Source organism: Mirounga leonina, unplaced genomic scaffold, assembly GCF_011800145.1.
Source record: "Mirounga leonina isolate KUSES-001 unplaced genomic scaffold, KU_Mleo_1.0 Mir_53, whole genome shotgun sequence".
NCBI classification, from domain to species: Eukaryota; Metazoa; Chordata; class Mammalia; order Carnivora; family Phocidae; genus Mirounga; species Mirounga leonina.
This window is the reverse complement of record NW_023270807.1, coordinates 37,944,313-37,962,389: the sequence shown is the minus strand read 5'-3', so window position 1 is coordinate 37,962,389 and position 18,077 is coordinate 37,944,313. Positions and strand designations below refer to the sequence as shown.

General features: G+C 36.7%; 1 long non-coding RNA gene across 1 annotated transcript in view; it reads left to right on the top strand.

Annotated features, from left to right (window-relative positions):
- LOC118001116 overlaps positions 1-17,743 on the top strand; it is a 42,414-nt gene extending 24,671 nt beyond the window's left edge. The window contains exons 3-4 of the long non-coding RNA XR_004676626.1: positions 11,068-11,247; positions 17,080-17,743. This is a non-coding gene — a long non-coding RNA (uncharacterized LOC118001116). The remainder of the gene's footprint in view (positions 1-11,067; positions 11,248-17,079) is intronic.
- Positions 17,744-18,077: the final 334 nt, after the last annotated feature.

Here is an 18,077-nt window from a genome sequence, read left to right as displayed (position 1 = left end):
CTGTGTGATTCCACACCTTTGTGTCTTTGCTCTGTCTGAAATGCTCTTACCCCTTCACCCACTTGCCTAACAGATTCCTGTTTGTCATGGCTACTAGGAATTATCTCCAAATATTTTATGGTAGTGACCCTTCGGGGCTCTGGGATAACTTAAAAGAATATTAAAAAAGTCAAAGGGCATTTTTAGGCAGAGTCTATGAGAAGATTATAGTAGTCACATGATATTCCACATGACATGCCCTACCTGTCAGCCAAGTCTGGATTCAAATCTGATGTAGACAGAGAAACATTCACAAAAGTTTTATCAGAATGCTTCCTCTATTTTATCTCAATGGCTAGCCTTCCCATTATCAGGAAAATTCATTTGGTGAAAATGGGCAGAAGGAGAGGATTTTGTTCCTATCCTTTTGAGGGCATGGTCTTGTCCATTTTTATCCTGAATAAGCCATGGCCAAATTTTATGGTGTCCTATGCTAGACATTTGAGTCCCAAATTACTTAAATTTTATATATGGGAAGTGTATACTCTTGCTTTTCTATCCTCACTGTTGGTCACAGGAGCTAAAAGTAAATAAATGCCTTCAGTCCCCCAAAGATCAATTGGCTGAAAATGAAGGAAACATGGGATCCTCCATTTAAGACTATTCTTCTATAAGATCCCTGGAGAGAGACTAGGGTATAGGTGATAGGTAAAATGCTTCTACTCAAATTATTAGAATTCTTCATGATTAACACTAGGCCTCAATATGATTCTTTATATTATACTACCATTCATTCTTGAAGATTCAGTTTATGAGTTAAGGTCTTTTAATGAAAGGAGAACTGTCTTGGATGTCCAGATTAGGTTTTGTTCATCAGTCCTCACCCCACCCAGTATTTTGGGAATGACTCTATCATTTCACTTAAAACATTGAGTTACATGTCTTTAAATCTCTGCTTCTTATACTCCTGGGTTCCTTGATAGCAGGAACCACATCATATTTTTTTATTGCCCCCAAATTTAGAATGGTGCCTAGTAGGTACTTAATAAAATGTTAGTTGGTTGAATGAGTAAACAAATTGTTACTGGTTTCAATGAAGTTTAGGTTTTAAAGAATTCACTAATTCTTAATGTCTACATAGTAATCAATAAACTCTATTTTTGTCTGATAACACATTTCTTACTATCACATTGAGGCCAGAGTTTCTATATTTCAGCTATTCCCAGAGGTCCTGGGGATAAGGACATAAATCACCCGGCAGTGTTCCATGAAGCTAATAACCTAGAAGAATTTGTATAGGAACGTGTATTAAATATTGCATGGGCTAGGATGTTGCATTGTGTGACAGTACTCTGACATGCAAGCATAGGTAGTTTTGCCCTCAGAAACTGAAACTGGCATTCAACACCTAACGAATCGGAACACAAATATACAAGTCAGCTAAGGAGAGAGCAAACTTACTCCCAAGGGCGAGAAACATATTACTGAAACCTGACTGAAGATGTTATAGCTGAAGGAAGGCAATACCAAGTAATGAGGAGCTAGACTGAAATGGAAATGTGAAAGTTGTAATCATGTCCCATATTCTGATAGTGCTCTTCTAACCTCTTCCTAGTGAAAGGGCCTTTGGTTGGGAGAAAACCTCTCAGGGCCATGTGTCATGGATATCCCTCTTGTGGAGATGGCTGTTTTAGGCTGCCTTAGACTGATGCTATCATAAGGGGAATATGGCAGGGAGAAGATATATTTCACATATAGTAAATGTCATGGATGGAGAAGGCAGGGCAACAAGTAGTCCAGCCTGGCAGGAACATAGTGGTAACAAGTAGGAAGCTGGTACTAATGGTCAGACCATAGTCTAAGTGTGTGTAGGAGAATTAGACATTGTCCTAAGGTATTTGATTATTTGTAATTATAGGTTATAGGGGCCATTGAAGATAATTAAGACAGAAATTAGAGTTAAGTTATAAGATGTAAGATCAGACATTGGTTTTGTTCACAAAAAATGAATAATGAATAACTAGGAAGCCTATTGGAGGTTTTTGCAGTATAGAACAAAATACACAAGACAAATGATGAAGGCCTAAACTAAGCAATGGTCAAGAAAGAGTGTTGAGTACATATTGCAAAAAAGAACATGAGACAAAAAACATAAAACGCTTCTAGCATTGACAAATAGCAGCCAATTTTTAACACCACTCAACTGTCTTAACTTTACTTTGGATCAATAGAACATGTGAATGATGTTGTCGCTAAATCCCTGCAACACTACTTTTTAAAATTATTTTTTATATTGTGGTAAGTATACATAACATGAAGTTTGCCATTTTAACCCTTTTTAAGTATACAATGCAGTTGCACTAAATGCATTGACAATATGTGACTATTACCACTATCCTTCTTGAGAACTTTTTCATCATTCCAAACTGACGCTCTGTATCCATTCAGCATTAACTCCCTGTGCCATCTCCTCCCTGGTAATCTCCTTTCTACTTTCTGTCTCTGTAAGTTTGCCTATTCTAAATATCTCATATAAGTAGACTCATACAACATTTGTCCTGTTGTGTGTGGCTTATTTCACTTAGCATATTTTCAAGGTCCGTTATTGTTGTAACGTGTGTCATTCCTTTCTATGACTGAATAATATTCCATTGTATGCCTGTGTCACATTTTGTTTATTTGTTCATCCATTGATGAATTGTTTTTACATTTTAGCTATTGTGCATAATGCTGCTATAAACGCTGGCACACAAGTTATCTGTTCAAGTCCCCGTTTTCAGTTATTTTGGATACCTACTTAGAAGTTTTAAAGCCTTCCTTCACTGTGGTAGGTGTAGGGATGAAATGCCAGAAGTGTACACTCTGCCATCGAGAGCTCTGAATTCCCATTACTGTCCCTACTACTCAGAAGAGGGTCAAAACATTGAATCAGGCATTATCGGAAGTGAAAATGCCTCGAATTTCAAGGAAATGACACTTTTGTTTCTCAAAGTTCAGGAGAACAACTTTTTGTTCCTCATCCAATAGGATGTACATGTCATCAGAGGTCCTTCATGCAAACACATGACATGGCATTTCTCCAGCAGCACACCAATCTGGAAACACATAAAACGTTCTGGGCAGTGGGACTGAGCGCCCCAGTGTGAGAGCCTGGGGGAATTAAATCACACTACTGAAAGACTCATCTCACCTTTGTTAACAGCATCTAAAGTTGATGCTGAATTCGAATCCCATGAGAACATAGTGCTGAGACAGAGAGGTAGTAAAATTGAATCTCAAACATCAGTATATTCTGAATCAAGGCCTATATTTGTGTATAATAGTAACATATTTTGAGATCATACCATTTGCCAGGAGCCTTTCTAAGTTTTTTACATGTGAAGTGTTGGGCACATAGTAGAAGCTAAGCATCTGTTTTGCAAATTGAATTGCATTATTGTGTTAATATATAGGCAACAACTAGCACCTGGCTTTGTGGCAGCTCTATAGACTGATGGAATTAGAACCATCTAGTAATCAGGACCTAGGCTGCACACTCCAGTTCAGAAACCATTTAATCAGCATCCCCTTTGGGCATGTAGAATCTGCCAAAAGGTAGCCCAGAGTAAGGTTGATGTGAACCTAGACTCTGGTAGGTCTAGGTTTGTTTTTTTTTTTTAAAGAATATCTTAAATATCAACAAGTTTATATGAAGCTACGATATAGAAAAAACATTGAAGGTAAGAAAATTTATCAAAAGTAGTTCCTCCATTAGAGTCCCTGGGGATAAAAACAGAAAGAATATTTTTAACTCCGTGTTTTTATGAGTCATTAACAAAAAGGCTATTTTAGTAACTCTCTTACCTGTTTCATTTATGCCTATCTCCTCAATGGGGAGTCATATTTACATCACTTTTGGAGTTAAAGTTTAACCCCCAAATCCCAAGGAGAAGTGGCACAGTGATTTGAATTAATATGAAAGTATAAATGTGTGGGTCTGGACGAGGGAGGGCATAGGAAGTGGGCAGAGGAGGAGACCAGAGTCATTGAGTCCATGTAGGGAGAGCTTGTCCGAAACACTTTGAAAGGCTACTCCCGGGATACTGGGAATAAAAACATCTGACTTTAAAAATGGTTCAGGGCTACCCTGGGTGCATATTATCATTAATTTTCCTTGACATTAAAAGTATTGAAGGTAAGGCTTCAGGATTGAAACATGTTGGAAACAGTTGAGAAAAGCAGGCTTTTTCTCATCCAAGCTTCCTCTTGCAGTGTGTCTGCTGCTTGCAAAGTGTTGCTAGGCAAGGAAACAGAAGAGTAAATTCAATATATAGTTTTGCAAATTTGTCCCTAGAGGTTCAGGGGATTCATTCAGATAGAATTTCATGTAGAGTTTTTCCTGCCTTAAATTAGGAGACATTGGGGACTTTTTTTTAAGTCCATGGGAATTAAAAATGCTCCTTTTGCTGAAGCTCCATTCCTCGGTTTCCCTGAGGAAAAAAAAGAATCATTTATTGTCACAAAGGGTCGCTGGTTTGGTGACTCCCTTTCCTGTCACAGTATCATTCTCTTATTGTATATCCACCAGTTTGGAATGAGGAAGAAAGATGGACCCTAAAAATTACTAAACTTGTTCTTGGTTTGGTGTGGCTTTGAGAGCCAAAAGTTTTTTGGGTACCCCTTATCCTTACCTGAAAGTAATATGCAAAGAGGAGTGAAAAGGGAACATGATTTGTTCAGACTTTCACAGGGAATGGTATGTTCCTTTATTCTGTTTTTTTTTTCCAAGTTTTTATTTAAATCCCAGCTAGTTAACATACAGTGCAACATTAGTTTCAGATGTAGAATTTAGTGATTCATCACTTACATACAGCACCTGGTGTTCATCACAAGTGCCCTCTTAATACTCATCACCCATCCCCCTGCCCATCTTCCCTCCAGTAACCATTAGTTTGTTCTCTATAGTTAAGAGTCTATTTCTTGAGCCTATGATCCAGCAATTGCACTACTAGGTATTTATCCAAAAGACACAAAAATACTGACTCCAAGGGATACATGCACCTGATGTTTATAGCAGCATTAGCAACAATAGCCAAATTACAGAAAGAGCCCAAATGTCCATCAACTGGTGAATGGATAAAGAAGGTGTGGTATATATAGAGAACAGAATATTACTCAGCCATCAGAAAGAATGAGATCTTGCCATTTGCAACAATGTGGATGGAGCTAGAGTGTATTATGCTAACTGAGATAAGTCAGTCAGAGAAGGACAAACACCATATTCTGGGTTGTTTTTTTTTTTTTTTGAAATTATAATAACAACAGTACTTCAGTGCATTTGAATGTGTTCCACAGATGTAACAGGGCACTGCTTTGCTCATTGTGGTTTGAAAAACTACACTTATTGATCTATTGTCAAGCAAAACAGGAGCTCCTTGTACAAAAGCTCTGAGCTGTTTTTTTGTTTGTTTATTTGGTTTGGAAATGAGGCATCATTTTAGTGGACTCCTCTCCACTTATCTGAATTTGTTACAAGGAAAGTAGAATATAGACAGAGCAATTAGGAACCTCCACACAAGAATTTAACTCATTTACACCTTCACTTGACTGTTATTAATTGCTGCAATGTAGTTCTCTGTGTACTCAAAAATACATATAGTTTTCTGATTGTTTTTTTTGGGGGGGGGCGAAGCAAAATTCAGAGTATATTCAGAAGATAATTCAGAACATTACAATATTAAAGATAATTTGAACTTGTATCCAGGAGGTTCTTAGAAAAATAAAATTTGAGCTACAGCAAGATAAAGTATTAGCTGGACTTACAGGAATGACCATCACTTGGTTCTAGTAGAAGAGTTGAATGATCCAGAACTGATTTTAGATTCTAATAAAGAAATTAATATATTTTTGTGAAAACTCTTGAAATGGATAAGAAGCAAAGCAGGAAACCTGGAGAAAATAGGACTGATCGTTCATGTATTTGCTTCTCTCAAAGCTGAAAAAACACATTTGAAAATTTCATAACCAACCCCAGTCCTGGTTTAATGTGAGCATAATAGGTGGTATGTCTCTATTTCTCTGCTGAAAATTCTGCTCTTAACTTGGATTAGACACCTACTTCAGAAATAATGATCATTCCTGTGTGTATTTATGCTTGAAAATGTTTAGCCAATTACAAATGAGCTGCCAGGGCATTAGAATTATTAATGTAATAAATTTGCTAACCAGTGTATCTCCAGTCCTAGAACAATGCCTAACACATATCTGCTATTCAATAAATATTTGTTGAATGAATGAATAAATTAAATTGCCAGAGTGAGGCAGCTCCATCTTTAGTGTGTATAAGATTAATCGTCCTAATGATTAAAATGAGAACTTTCCTCTGGATAGGGGGACTTCTGGGCATCTAGAAATCCGTATGAAAACATTCAAAGGGAGAGAGAAACCCATAGAAATATTGGTAGGGTTGAAGGTTGGAAAGAGGCACAAAGTCAATTTTACCCTGGATTTAGGGAATCTTTCTTTCAATTCTGTACAATCACAGTGTGCAGAGAGAATAGGTTAGAGCAGAGGTTCCTAAACTTTGCTTGCTTCCAGTACTCTAAGTATCTTGGTGATTTTTTTTTTTTTTTACGATATTCCTAGGCCAAAAGTGAAGTTTCATTTAAGTGCCTATGTCTAAACAATAAATGTTGAAGTCCTAACAACATAATATCCATTTGAATAAATAATGCACATACATTGAAAAAAAACCCCAACATTTTTAGTTCATTCTGAAATAGCCAAAATTATTTACTAATGAGGTTATATGCATGAAAATGATAATAATGTCAACTGCTAACTCACCAAAAAAGAATACCTACATAAAACAAAACTGCATTTATTTTTAACCCAGTAAGGGAGATCAATATTTTGCTGAAGCCTGAGTAACATTTCTGAGGGGGGAGGTGAAGGCAAGGATGTATATTTTGTTTTTTGAGTCTGTTTAAGACAGATCTTTCACTGCAGCAGCAACCTGATTGGGATCTGACAAAGTTCTTTACATAATAGTTTAAAATCAGTGGCCACAGTGAGACAAGGATTTCAAGCAAGTGTGGAAGTGTAAGTAGTCATGTTTTTTGTCTTAAAATAACAGAAATTTATTCTTCTATAGTTCTTTTTTTTCTTTCAAGTTTTTATTTAAATTCAAGTTAGTTAACATATAGTGTAGTATTGGTTTCAGGAGTAGAATTCAGTGACTCATCACATATAACACCCAGTACTCATCACAACAAGTGCCCTCCTTGATTCCCATTACCCAATTACCTCATCCCCCACCGCCCTCCATCAACCCTTAATTTGTTCTTTATAGTTAAGAGTCTCTCATGGTTTGCCTCTCTGTTTTTATCTTATTTTATTTTTCCTTCCCTTCCTCCATGTTCATCTGTTTTGTTTCTTAAATTCCACATAGGAGTGAAATCATATGGTATTTGTCTTTCTCTGACTGACTTATTTTGCTTAGCACAATACACTGTAGTTCCACATCACTGCAAATGGCAAGATTTCATTCTTTTGATGGCTGAGTAATATTCCTTTGTGTGTGTGTATACACGCACACACACACACCCCACATCTTCTTTATCCATTCATCAGTTGATGGACACTTGGGCTCTTTCCGTAATTTGACTATTGTTGATAATGCTGCTGTAAACATTGGGGTGCATCTGCCCCTTTGAATCAGCACTTTTGTATCCTTTGGATAAATACCTAGTAGTGCAATTGCTGGGTTGTAGAGTAGTTCTATCTTTAACTTTTTGAGGAAACTCCATACTGTTTTCTAGAGTGGCCACACCCGTTTGCATTCTCACCATCAGTTCAAGGAGGTTCCCCTTTCTCCACATCCTCACCAACATCTGTTGTTTCCTGTGTTGCTAATTTTAGCCATCCTAATAGGTGTGAGGTGGTATCTCCTCGTGGTTTTGATTTGTATTTCCCTGATGATGAGTGATGTTGAGCATCTTTTCATGTGTCTGTTAGCCATCTGTATATCTTCTTTGGAAAAATGTCTGTTCATGTCTTTTGCCCATTTCATTTGATAAGCCCAGTTGAATGGTCTATTGTCCTGAGAAGGGAGGCAACTAGAGATTGTCAAAAGTTTGGATATATGGATTTGGAGGAAGTTCCTGAAATAAAAAAATAGTTATTTGCACTTTCAGCTTCTTGGACAAGAGTTTCTTGGAAGAGTAAAATCATGTTAATGTAGATATTGGACTATGTGGCTTTAGTTCTTAATAAAAATGATAAAATTAACAATAGTTGTCAAGCCTTTTTCTTGCTAGTCATGGTTCTTAGCACTATACATGCATTCTTTTAAAAAATATTCTCAATAAATTTATGAGGTAGAAATTACTATCCTCATTTTTACAGAAAAAGGATATAAAAGGAAGACACTTGCCTATGGTCATGAAATGAGCACAAGACAGAGCATAAGTCTTTTTGTTGTTGTTTTTTCAAACAGCAAAAAGGCATGGCAAGGATGATGAGAGTAATTCACAGGTTTGTGCATTATTTATTTTCAAAGTGTTCTTTAAGCATTCATATTACTCTTGCTATGGCCTTATAATGGTCTGTGGGCCTCCCTGACCATGCTGTGGAAACAGCTTATTGTAGCTTCTCTATTTATTGATCCTGGTTGTTAGTGACCAACTGCCCTGGGGCTGACCTCATGCCTTACACTGCTACTGACTCTGGGAGAATTCCTGGAGGCAGTAAAGTCTTTGGACTTCGAGAACAGGTCTTCATCTGGGCAGCACAGGAAGTAGTGTGCAGAATCTCATAGCTTATGGTATGTTGCTTTGCTTAGTTATGGAGCCATGTTGCAGAAATCTGAAAAGAGAAAAAGCAGTGTTAAGGCGATCCTTGCTAGTTAAAAAAATATTTTACTTTAGATGGCAGTATTAGATAGTAAAAGAACAACAGATTTTGATACAAGAATTTGGGGATTGAGTTCAGGCTCTTCCATTTCCAAGCCGTGTTACCTTAAGAAAGTTACCTAGCATCTCTGAACTTCAGGTGCTTCTTTAGTAAGTTATGGTGAATATGTACTTCACAGGGTTGTTGGGAAATTCTAGTAAGGTAATATTCAAGTATATTAAAGTGGTTTTAGCACAAAAGAGCATTATACATATATTAATTATTAATTATTGTTATTGTTATTATGTGGTTCAGTGAAATTATGTTACACATAGTCAATTAATGGATAGTCCTTTAACTCTATTTCATGCTATTTCATGCTACTATGTTTATTCCTTGAAGCACAGGTGTTCATATGACTCATTCTCTAATGCTGGGCGTGTTGTAATCTAACACTCTGGCAGCTCATCTACAATACACTAAACATTTCTAAGCACAAATGCACACTGGATTGATAATTGTTTCTTCAAGCTATATTTTGAGTTAGAAATTTAATTTCCATGCAGGCTCTTAAATGCAAAGTTTATATTATATGTGTCAGCTTAAACACATGCCACAGACACACTCACACCATGACAGAATTGCCCACACTCAGTAATTCATCTTTAGAAAGCTTCCTCACTCCAAGGGCAAAGCTCAAGGGGACTTTCACCAGACCAGATGTTTTCTGAGAGAGATTTACTCTTTGATTTCCTTTTAGTCCTTTGAGAGGTATAGCTCCCATTTACATCAAAATAAATTATGTAAGTGAAGGAGAAAATGAAGAAAATACATGAAAAACAAATATATTTGTTTCTCCCACATTACTAAACTTCACTGGATTTATTCAGCATTTTTAAAAAGTCAAGTTATCATTCCCATTTATCAGATCAAAACATAGTTCCTTAGTTTATCCCATAGATTTTGACCGTAAGGTGAAGACATAGAATATATAATTTACCAAATAAAGGTTGATTTCAGAGTTTATATTTTATTAAGTGTAAAGGGACACCTAATTTGGAATGTGACCCTGGTATTCCATTCAACCCTAATTAGAACACTTACATGCCAGTTGTCAGGTGTGTCTTGGAATCAATAAAATAATAATAATGCCTTTGTATAAATTGATTTATTTTGTTTTTATGGAAAAAGAGCTTAACTAGAAGGATATGGGATTTTCCCATGAATTCAAGGATAGAAAGGTAGTGAGGGCATCATGACAGGAACTAGAACTGAAATTCACCAGGACCTAGGCAGATTTTCTTAGCATGTGCCTCTTGCGGGTAATACACATGACCATTTCTAGGCATCTCTCATTGTCCTTTTCTTCCTAAAGAATGGTTTTCTGTACTCTACTTACACATCTCTATCATGGCTTCCTCAGAGTGGGATCCTTTACCTAGGAGTCTGCATCATTTGACAAAGAACCAACCACCATTGGCTGACCTTTCTGTTCTTTGGTCCAATTCCAAATACCTGGAAATACTCTAGCCCAGACTTTTCACTGTTAGCTCCTCTGTAAACTACCCAATGTGCTGGAGCCATAAAACAGGGCACTGAAGTACAAGCATGACTCCAGGAGCAGGTAGTGGCAGCTCTCAGAAAAGGAAACTCACAAAAATCTGGATTTAGTTTATGTTCTTAGTTTTTCTTAATGACCAAGTTTGTGAGCGTTGTTTTAGCCAATCCTTTATAATGCTTGGTACAGTTATTTAAAGGAATTCTATGAATGTATCCTTTTTAAAAACATCCAGTCAATCAATATGCCTTTATGGAGCATCCCTTTCTGGGTTTACTATTTTACTTACATAATTTCCTATGGTAGATTGGTATAACAATCAACAAAGAATTGATTTACTTTAAATTACTAGAATAGATACTTTATAGAATTTTATGTTTCCTTAAACCATGAGGTTCTATTCATTTGGTCATAAATTTTTGGTTGTTGCTCCTTCCTTTAGTCTGTATCTGCTTATGTGTAATCTATATACAGGATTATTGTCTTAATTCTAAAATAAGCACAGGACGGAACTGGAAGTACCATGAGAACTGAAAGAAGGTAAATGTGACTGGAATCTAGTGACCAAGGGGAGAATGACACATGTGTATAAATACCAAGAAAGAACCAAGACAGATATCAAGAAAGCATTTTATGGATGTTGTTATTTTTCTTTCCAGTGTGTGGATTTGCTGTTTATGGTAGACCTGACTGAAGACCAGTGCAGCTTGCAAAACTCACTCTCAAGATGTTCCATGCCCCTTAAGTTAGTAATGCTTTCTTGGAATGGAGAAAAATCTGTGTGCAGTTGGATCTCCAGATCTTCTTCCCTCCCTGGAGACCAGGTGACTCTCCCCCAAGTAAGAGGCTAGCCATTAATGTTCAGGGAAAACTGAATCTGCATACTCTGGACCTCTGTACACAAGATACAGCAACACATTTGTATGACAAATTTTAAAAAAGAAAAGTAAAAAAAACCCCAAAACAAAAAACCAGAGACAATGCAGGGAGGATTAGCAGACACTTAAGCAAAAGCAACTGTTATAATTGAAATCCTCAGAATGACAAGAGGTAGTGCATCCAGTACAAACAAACAAAAAGCTAAAGTATGATGCTTATGTAAAGAAACAGAATCAGAAAAACTTCCTGTAAACTAAAATAAAATTATTTAGGAAAATCTAATAGATGCTGAGAAAATCCCTGGGAAAATAGAATCAAAAGATAAAGAAGTGGAAAATAGAAGAAAAGAGGTATGAAAATGAGATGATCAATCTAAGAGTTTCAGCATTCAGCTTATAGATATTGCATAAAGAGAGAACAGAGGAAGCAGGCATTAGGAAATTGCTCAAGAAAGAGAACACAAAAATATTTCCAGAACTGAAGTACAAAGGCCTTCAGGTGAAAAGAAACCAGCAAGAGCCCAGAAAAAAGGATTCACATCAAAGTACATTTTTATGAACTTTCAGAAAAAGCAGAGGATTTCAAAACTTTCCAAAGAGAGAATTAAAATAGAAACAAAACAAATGAAACAAAACACATTTACCTACAAAGACTCTGGAATCAGAACATTAGAATTGTTGAAAGCAACACCAGAGTATGGAAATATAGCCTAAAATTTAAAAGGAACATAGTCCTCAGCTTAAAATTATATAACTAAGCAAACTATTATTCAAGTACTTATATAGAATATTTTTCAAGAATGCAAAAAATAAAATCATTCTTGAATTCTGTGCCCTTTTTCCCCCCAGCTTTATTCAGGTATGTTTGACAAAAAATAATATGTATTCAGGTTGTACTATGTGATTTTTTTAAAAGATGTACAATGTGATGATTTAACACACATATACATTAGTTACTGCAGATAAGCTTCCGCAAAATGAGAGGAAACAAAAAGATAAATGACGACATGGAACCCAAGGAAAGGAGGTCCAATTCTTGAAGTGAAGTCCTTTTTTACAGTCTGCCTGCCTACCTTTTCTCCTCCTTTCCTTTCTCTTTTTCTTTTTCTTTTTTAGCTTGAAATTGGTACCACATTTTAAATTCTGTAACCTGGCATCTATAGATATTTACAACTCTTAATGAGATAGCAATTTCCTTAGTCCAAAATAACTTTTGGCATCCTATCTTTAATGAGTCCTGTGGTTACTGACAGTGATAAAGAGATAATCCCAAGAGTAGTGTGGCTAGCGGGAGAAATGCAGGAGAGAACATGAATTGATGAAGAGTAAGGAAAGAGAATTGAGAACTTCAGGAAGCAGAATGAAAATTAGAACTATATGTTTTCCCTTGGACAGACAGAAATGGAATTAAAGCTTGGTGGGAAAGTTTTTGAAGTCTTATCTTGCAAAACATCCTCAAAGCTATCAAAATATTTTATGCTTTTATTAGAATTTCTTCTTCACATCTTCAGAACCAGGAGTACAAATTAATTACAAATATACTGAAGGGCAGTTGAAGAAAGTTTCTTGTAACAAACAACTTTACTGAATACCAGAGAAATAATTTAGAAAGAAATTGACAGTTATTTTCTCATATATTGCCACTCAAATCTATGGTTAGCTCATTTTTATATGTATGCATTGTTCTATAGTTCATATTGAATGAAATAGTAAAGTAAATAAGTTCTTTAGCACACTGTATCAGATATTATACTTTTATCAATAAGCTTTGCATTAGGGAAACATCACTTAGATGAAACCATTTATTCCATTTCACTGTATTTTTTTTAACCAGTACTTTGATGGAAAGGACAAAATGGGAGAAATTGATCGGTAATACAAGAAACTAAAAGCAAAGGGTCTGTGGACTAACTATTCTCCCTATAATAATATTATGATATGTATTATGTCTCTATTGATATAATTCAGTATATGATAATGTTGGTGATATGTTTCTTAAATACACTTAAAAAGTTAGACATTTGAATTCACAATGCTTATATGGCTCTGCATAATGATGCCACAGTGGATGACTCGTTGACGTGGTGGAAGAAAGCAGAGTTTATATCCTTTGTATGTATGTGTATTTATTAATCAATAAAATTGATCAGCTCTCCATTGAGGAATTGGGTATAATCTATAAAGTGCCTCACTGTGTACCCATTTCTGCCCATCACCGCTGGAATATTGATGACCTATTAGAAAAGATCTGGGACTATCTGAAACTAGTGAGGACGAACACCAAACCCAAAGGCCAGTTGCCAGATTATAGGTCCCCGGTGGTTCTGCCTTACTCCAGGACCACAGTGGAGGATTTCTGCATGAAGATTCACAAAAATCTTATCAAAGAATTTAAATACACTCTGGTCTGGGGTCTGTCTGTGAAACACAATCCTCAAAAAGTGGGTAAAGGCCATACAGTCGAGGACGAGGATGTCATTCAGACTGTGAATAAATAAAAGCTTCCACTCTGCCCATCTGTTGGGCCAACCACAGCAGCTTTCCCCATGACCAAGCACTCTGTCCCAAACCCCTTCTGGCTTTGGCAGCCAGTGGATCAGGATTCAGAGGAGGGAGGTGGAGGCACCCAAATTGGAACATTACTTGTCTTACTTTGGTGTCACCTTGTGAATTCAACTGCATAAAGGACATAGTAGGCCAGCCAGCTATGTGCAGTTCATGTGTCATTGTCAATATTTTTTTTTTTAAAGATTTTATTTATTTATTTGACAGAGAGAGACAGCGAGAGAGGGAACACAAGCAGGGGGAGTGGGAGAGAGAGAAGCAGGCTTCCCGCGGAGCAGGGAGCCCGAAGCAGGGCTCGATCTCAGGACCCTGGGATCATGATCTGAGCCGAAGGCAGACACTTAACGACTGAGCCACCCAGGCGCCCCTGTCAATTTCTTTAGGGATGGACTGAATGAGGATGGGTATGTACAGTGAGGCAGCTGCAGAAGGGGTTACTTGGGAGCTTGGTCTTAAGTGTGACTGGGACAAAAATGTGACTGCAACATCTTATTTGATGTTTAGTCATGGAAACCCTTCCAACTGGATGTGGCCTTCACTATTCTCACATGGTCTTTCACAGATGATACTGGAAAGAGGAAGGACTGATTCTTCCCTGCAAGTCTAGCCCATACGGGAGATGGTGTCATATGGCAGTTGAGTAAAGTACTCTGGCCAGACCAAAAAAAAGAAAAACTTAGACATTTGAGAGACAATGATACCTATGTCAGATTTTGCCTGCTTTAGTCACAGCTTCATGCAAGGGACAGAGCTATGTTTATTCCTGGGTAACAGCTGAGTGGACTGGAAGAATTCTGATGTCTTTTTACTCTCTTCCTTCCCCATCTGTCCTGGTATCCTTGTCTGTCTTTTCCTATTTGTCTCCCACTTTATTTCCTCTAGTTTAACAACTAAAGTATGTTCAGGTCTCTATGTGATCTGTACATCACATTTAATGCTCAGCTTAAGTTTGCTGTCACTTAAGACTGCAAGGAAATTACATTTGCAAGATTGTGGATTTTGAGCCAAATTACACAGTTAATGCAATTTCTTTTCTTTTTTTTTTTTCCAAAGATTTTATTTATGTATTTGAGAGAGAGAGAGTGAACATGAGCAGGGGGAGAGGCAGGGGGAGAGAGAAAGGGAGAAGCAGACTCTTTGCTGAGCAGGGAGCCCAATGATGCAGGGCTCCATCCCAGGACCCAGAGACCATGAGCTGAGCCAAAAACAGACACTTAACCAACTGAGCCACACAGGCGCCCCGTGAGTGCCATTTCTTAAAGAAACAAAGCTTGAGAGATTTATGTGAGTAAATCTCTCTGAGCCAGCAGCTAAAGTTACTTGGAGTGGCCTGAAAAGTCTTGGTTCTTTTTCCTTCTTCAGGGAAAAGGCTATTAAAGAGATTAATAAACAGTGGTGAATGTTATTCTATTTCAGAAGATTTGTTCAATTATACTCCATTTTTCTTCTTTTTCCACCTGGCTGAGCTTGCAGTTTTTGTATTTACTTTGAGTCTAAGTATGCAATGCAAAGAAGGTACACAGTGGAAGAAAAGATGAAAAATATCTAAAGGGCATCTGTGAATATGGACACAAAGTTAAAACTGAGCTAATAGTTGAAGTGGTTCAAAATTCTGTGCATTTTTTGTAATTATATTATTAGGGGGAATTTCATGCATTTTTTTTCTTTCACAAGTTGGTTTTATATATGGATCACTTATGTATGATGTAAGATGTAGCATGAGGTTGTATGTTGTGTACCTACCTACAAATGAAGAGATCAGCCCACTTGAATGTTGAATTTCCCATTGGCTGTGTACTATTTCAAACATTTTTATTTTTGACTGCAGATGATTTAGGTCTGCTATTTTCCTCTGCCTTTCAAATTCCTCAAAGTTGGTATCTCTCAGAAGTTCTTTTTCCATTTTTTCCCGATTGTATTCATTGCATTTCTTGCTAGTACAGAGTGTCATGTTTCCCTTGCTAATATGTCTTTCAAATGGTCAACTTTAGAGTTGGTTTAGATTGTAAAATATTTGAAATATAATTGATATATTATGGGAGAAAAGAAGTACTAAATTTCAACTTTCTAGATTTACTAAAGGAAATACACAATAATTCCTATACCCCGTTATAATTATAGACTCAGTGAAAGAAAGTTTTGGAAAGGGGTGCCTAGGTGGCTCAGTTGGTTAAGTGGCTGCCTTCGGCTCAGGTCATGATCCCAGGGTCCTGGGATTGAGCCCCACATCGGGCTCCTTTCTCAGCGGGGAGCCTGCTTCTCCCTCTCCTTCTACCTGCCACTCCACCTGCTTGTGCTCTCCCTCTATCTTGTCAAATAAATAAATAAAATCTTTTAAAAAAAGAACTTACTGGAAAAAGAAAGAGAAAGTTGGCGACAAAGATACAAAATGAACTCAACAAGGATTGACTTCGAACAAAGAATAAAAACAAATCTTATTCTTATAGAAGAGGAAGATATGAAAAAATGGACTTTGAGAAAAAATTTGAAGTGTGGAGGAACTGAGTTGAACAAGTTTATATTTATGGCTCTTATCTATTCATAATCATCTCCTCCCCTCCCTCCAACCATCATTGTTATTCTACCAACCTGATTATTTCTTCATAATATCTACTACTGCCTGAAGTTATTTTGTTCTGAGTATGTCTTTAGTTGTTTAGTATTCATCAGCACCTACAGAAGTAAACTCCTTGAGACTAGGACACTTGTCTGTTTTATTCATACTGCATACTTAGCATGTGCCTGCAATATAGTAGGTGCTCAATAAATATTTAAATGAATAGACATTGTCAATAAATCTTCACATGAAAACAAAGGAAGAGTATGTTAGGCGAGTAAAAAGCTTTGGGAGATACACGGTAGTGAATGATCTACCTAATATTCATGGTATTAACTACAGCTACTGTTTATTGAGTACCTATTATGTGTTATGAACTAGTCAAAGTAACTTATATATACTAAGTCTAAAATTGACAATCACTTTTGAAAAACTGTTACTATGCTCAGTTTAGAATGAGGAAATTGGAGCTTAGAAGTATGTTTAAAGTTAGGAAGTTGGTAATTAGGGTAATTACTAATTGGTAATTAGTGTGTCTACATGTTGATTTTCCTTCAGCTGGAGATAAGTAACAGATTTTGAACAGTACTTAAGACTCAGTTTTTGTAAAAAAAAATAAACCTATAAAGGATCCACTTGTATGGTAAAATAATTTTCTCCACTTATTTCAGATAGTCTAGAAGCTGGAGTGGAGAAAACAATCTTCCCAGGATTTCAGATAAGCAAAGCAGGATTTCATGAGGGACTCTGGGGACCAGGTGAGAAGGTCAAAAATTTAAGTATCATTACAAACAGTTATAGTGACTGGACCTTGAGTCCAGACCAAGTTGGAAGACAAACCTAGGAATGGACTGATAGACTGGTGCTATTTGAGAATATTTCAGTGGGAAGGAGTAATCAAGTGAGTTTAACTCGTTTCCTCACATCTCATTGACTTTCTAGCTTGTCACTTATCCTTAATACCCTACTGAAACAATGTTTTCCATTATTTCTGTTATGACACAATGAGAACACTTCCTCATAATTTGCTTTTCCCCCATCATCTTCACATGGAATCTTTCCACAGCATTAAACCCTGTTGATTTTACACTTCCCAAATATCTTTTGTTGATTTATGTGGTGATGCACTTTATTGACTTGGTTCTTATTTTTGACTACTCACTTCACCCTAGCCTCTCTTTCTTCACCCCCTCTTAAGATGTAAGCATTCTGCAAGAGTTCGTGTTTTTTTCTGATTCTGTGCTCATTTTATGGGAGTTATCTATTCTCAAGATCATACTGTGCCAGACATGATCCCTCCAATATCCAAGTGCCACTAAACATCTCCTTCTAGATATCCTGCTAATAATTCAAAGTCAATACACCCAAACACAAATCCATTTTTTTCTTGATTTTCATTCTCCCATCTCCTATGTACCCTGGGTTGGTGATTCTCAAGAGAGTGTAGGACAGAAAGCTCAGAGTAACTCTTGACTTTTCTCTTTCCCTATCCTATCTGTTGTTGAGATTACTTGAGTAATCACATTTGTTCCTTTATCTGTAAAAATAAAAATATTAACATCTACATCATTGAGTAGGTAATGCATGCAAAACTCATAAAGGAGTGTCTAGGTCAGAGTAAGTGTTCAGTCAGTGGTGTTTATCATCATCATCATCATCATCATCATTG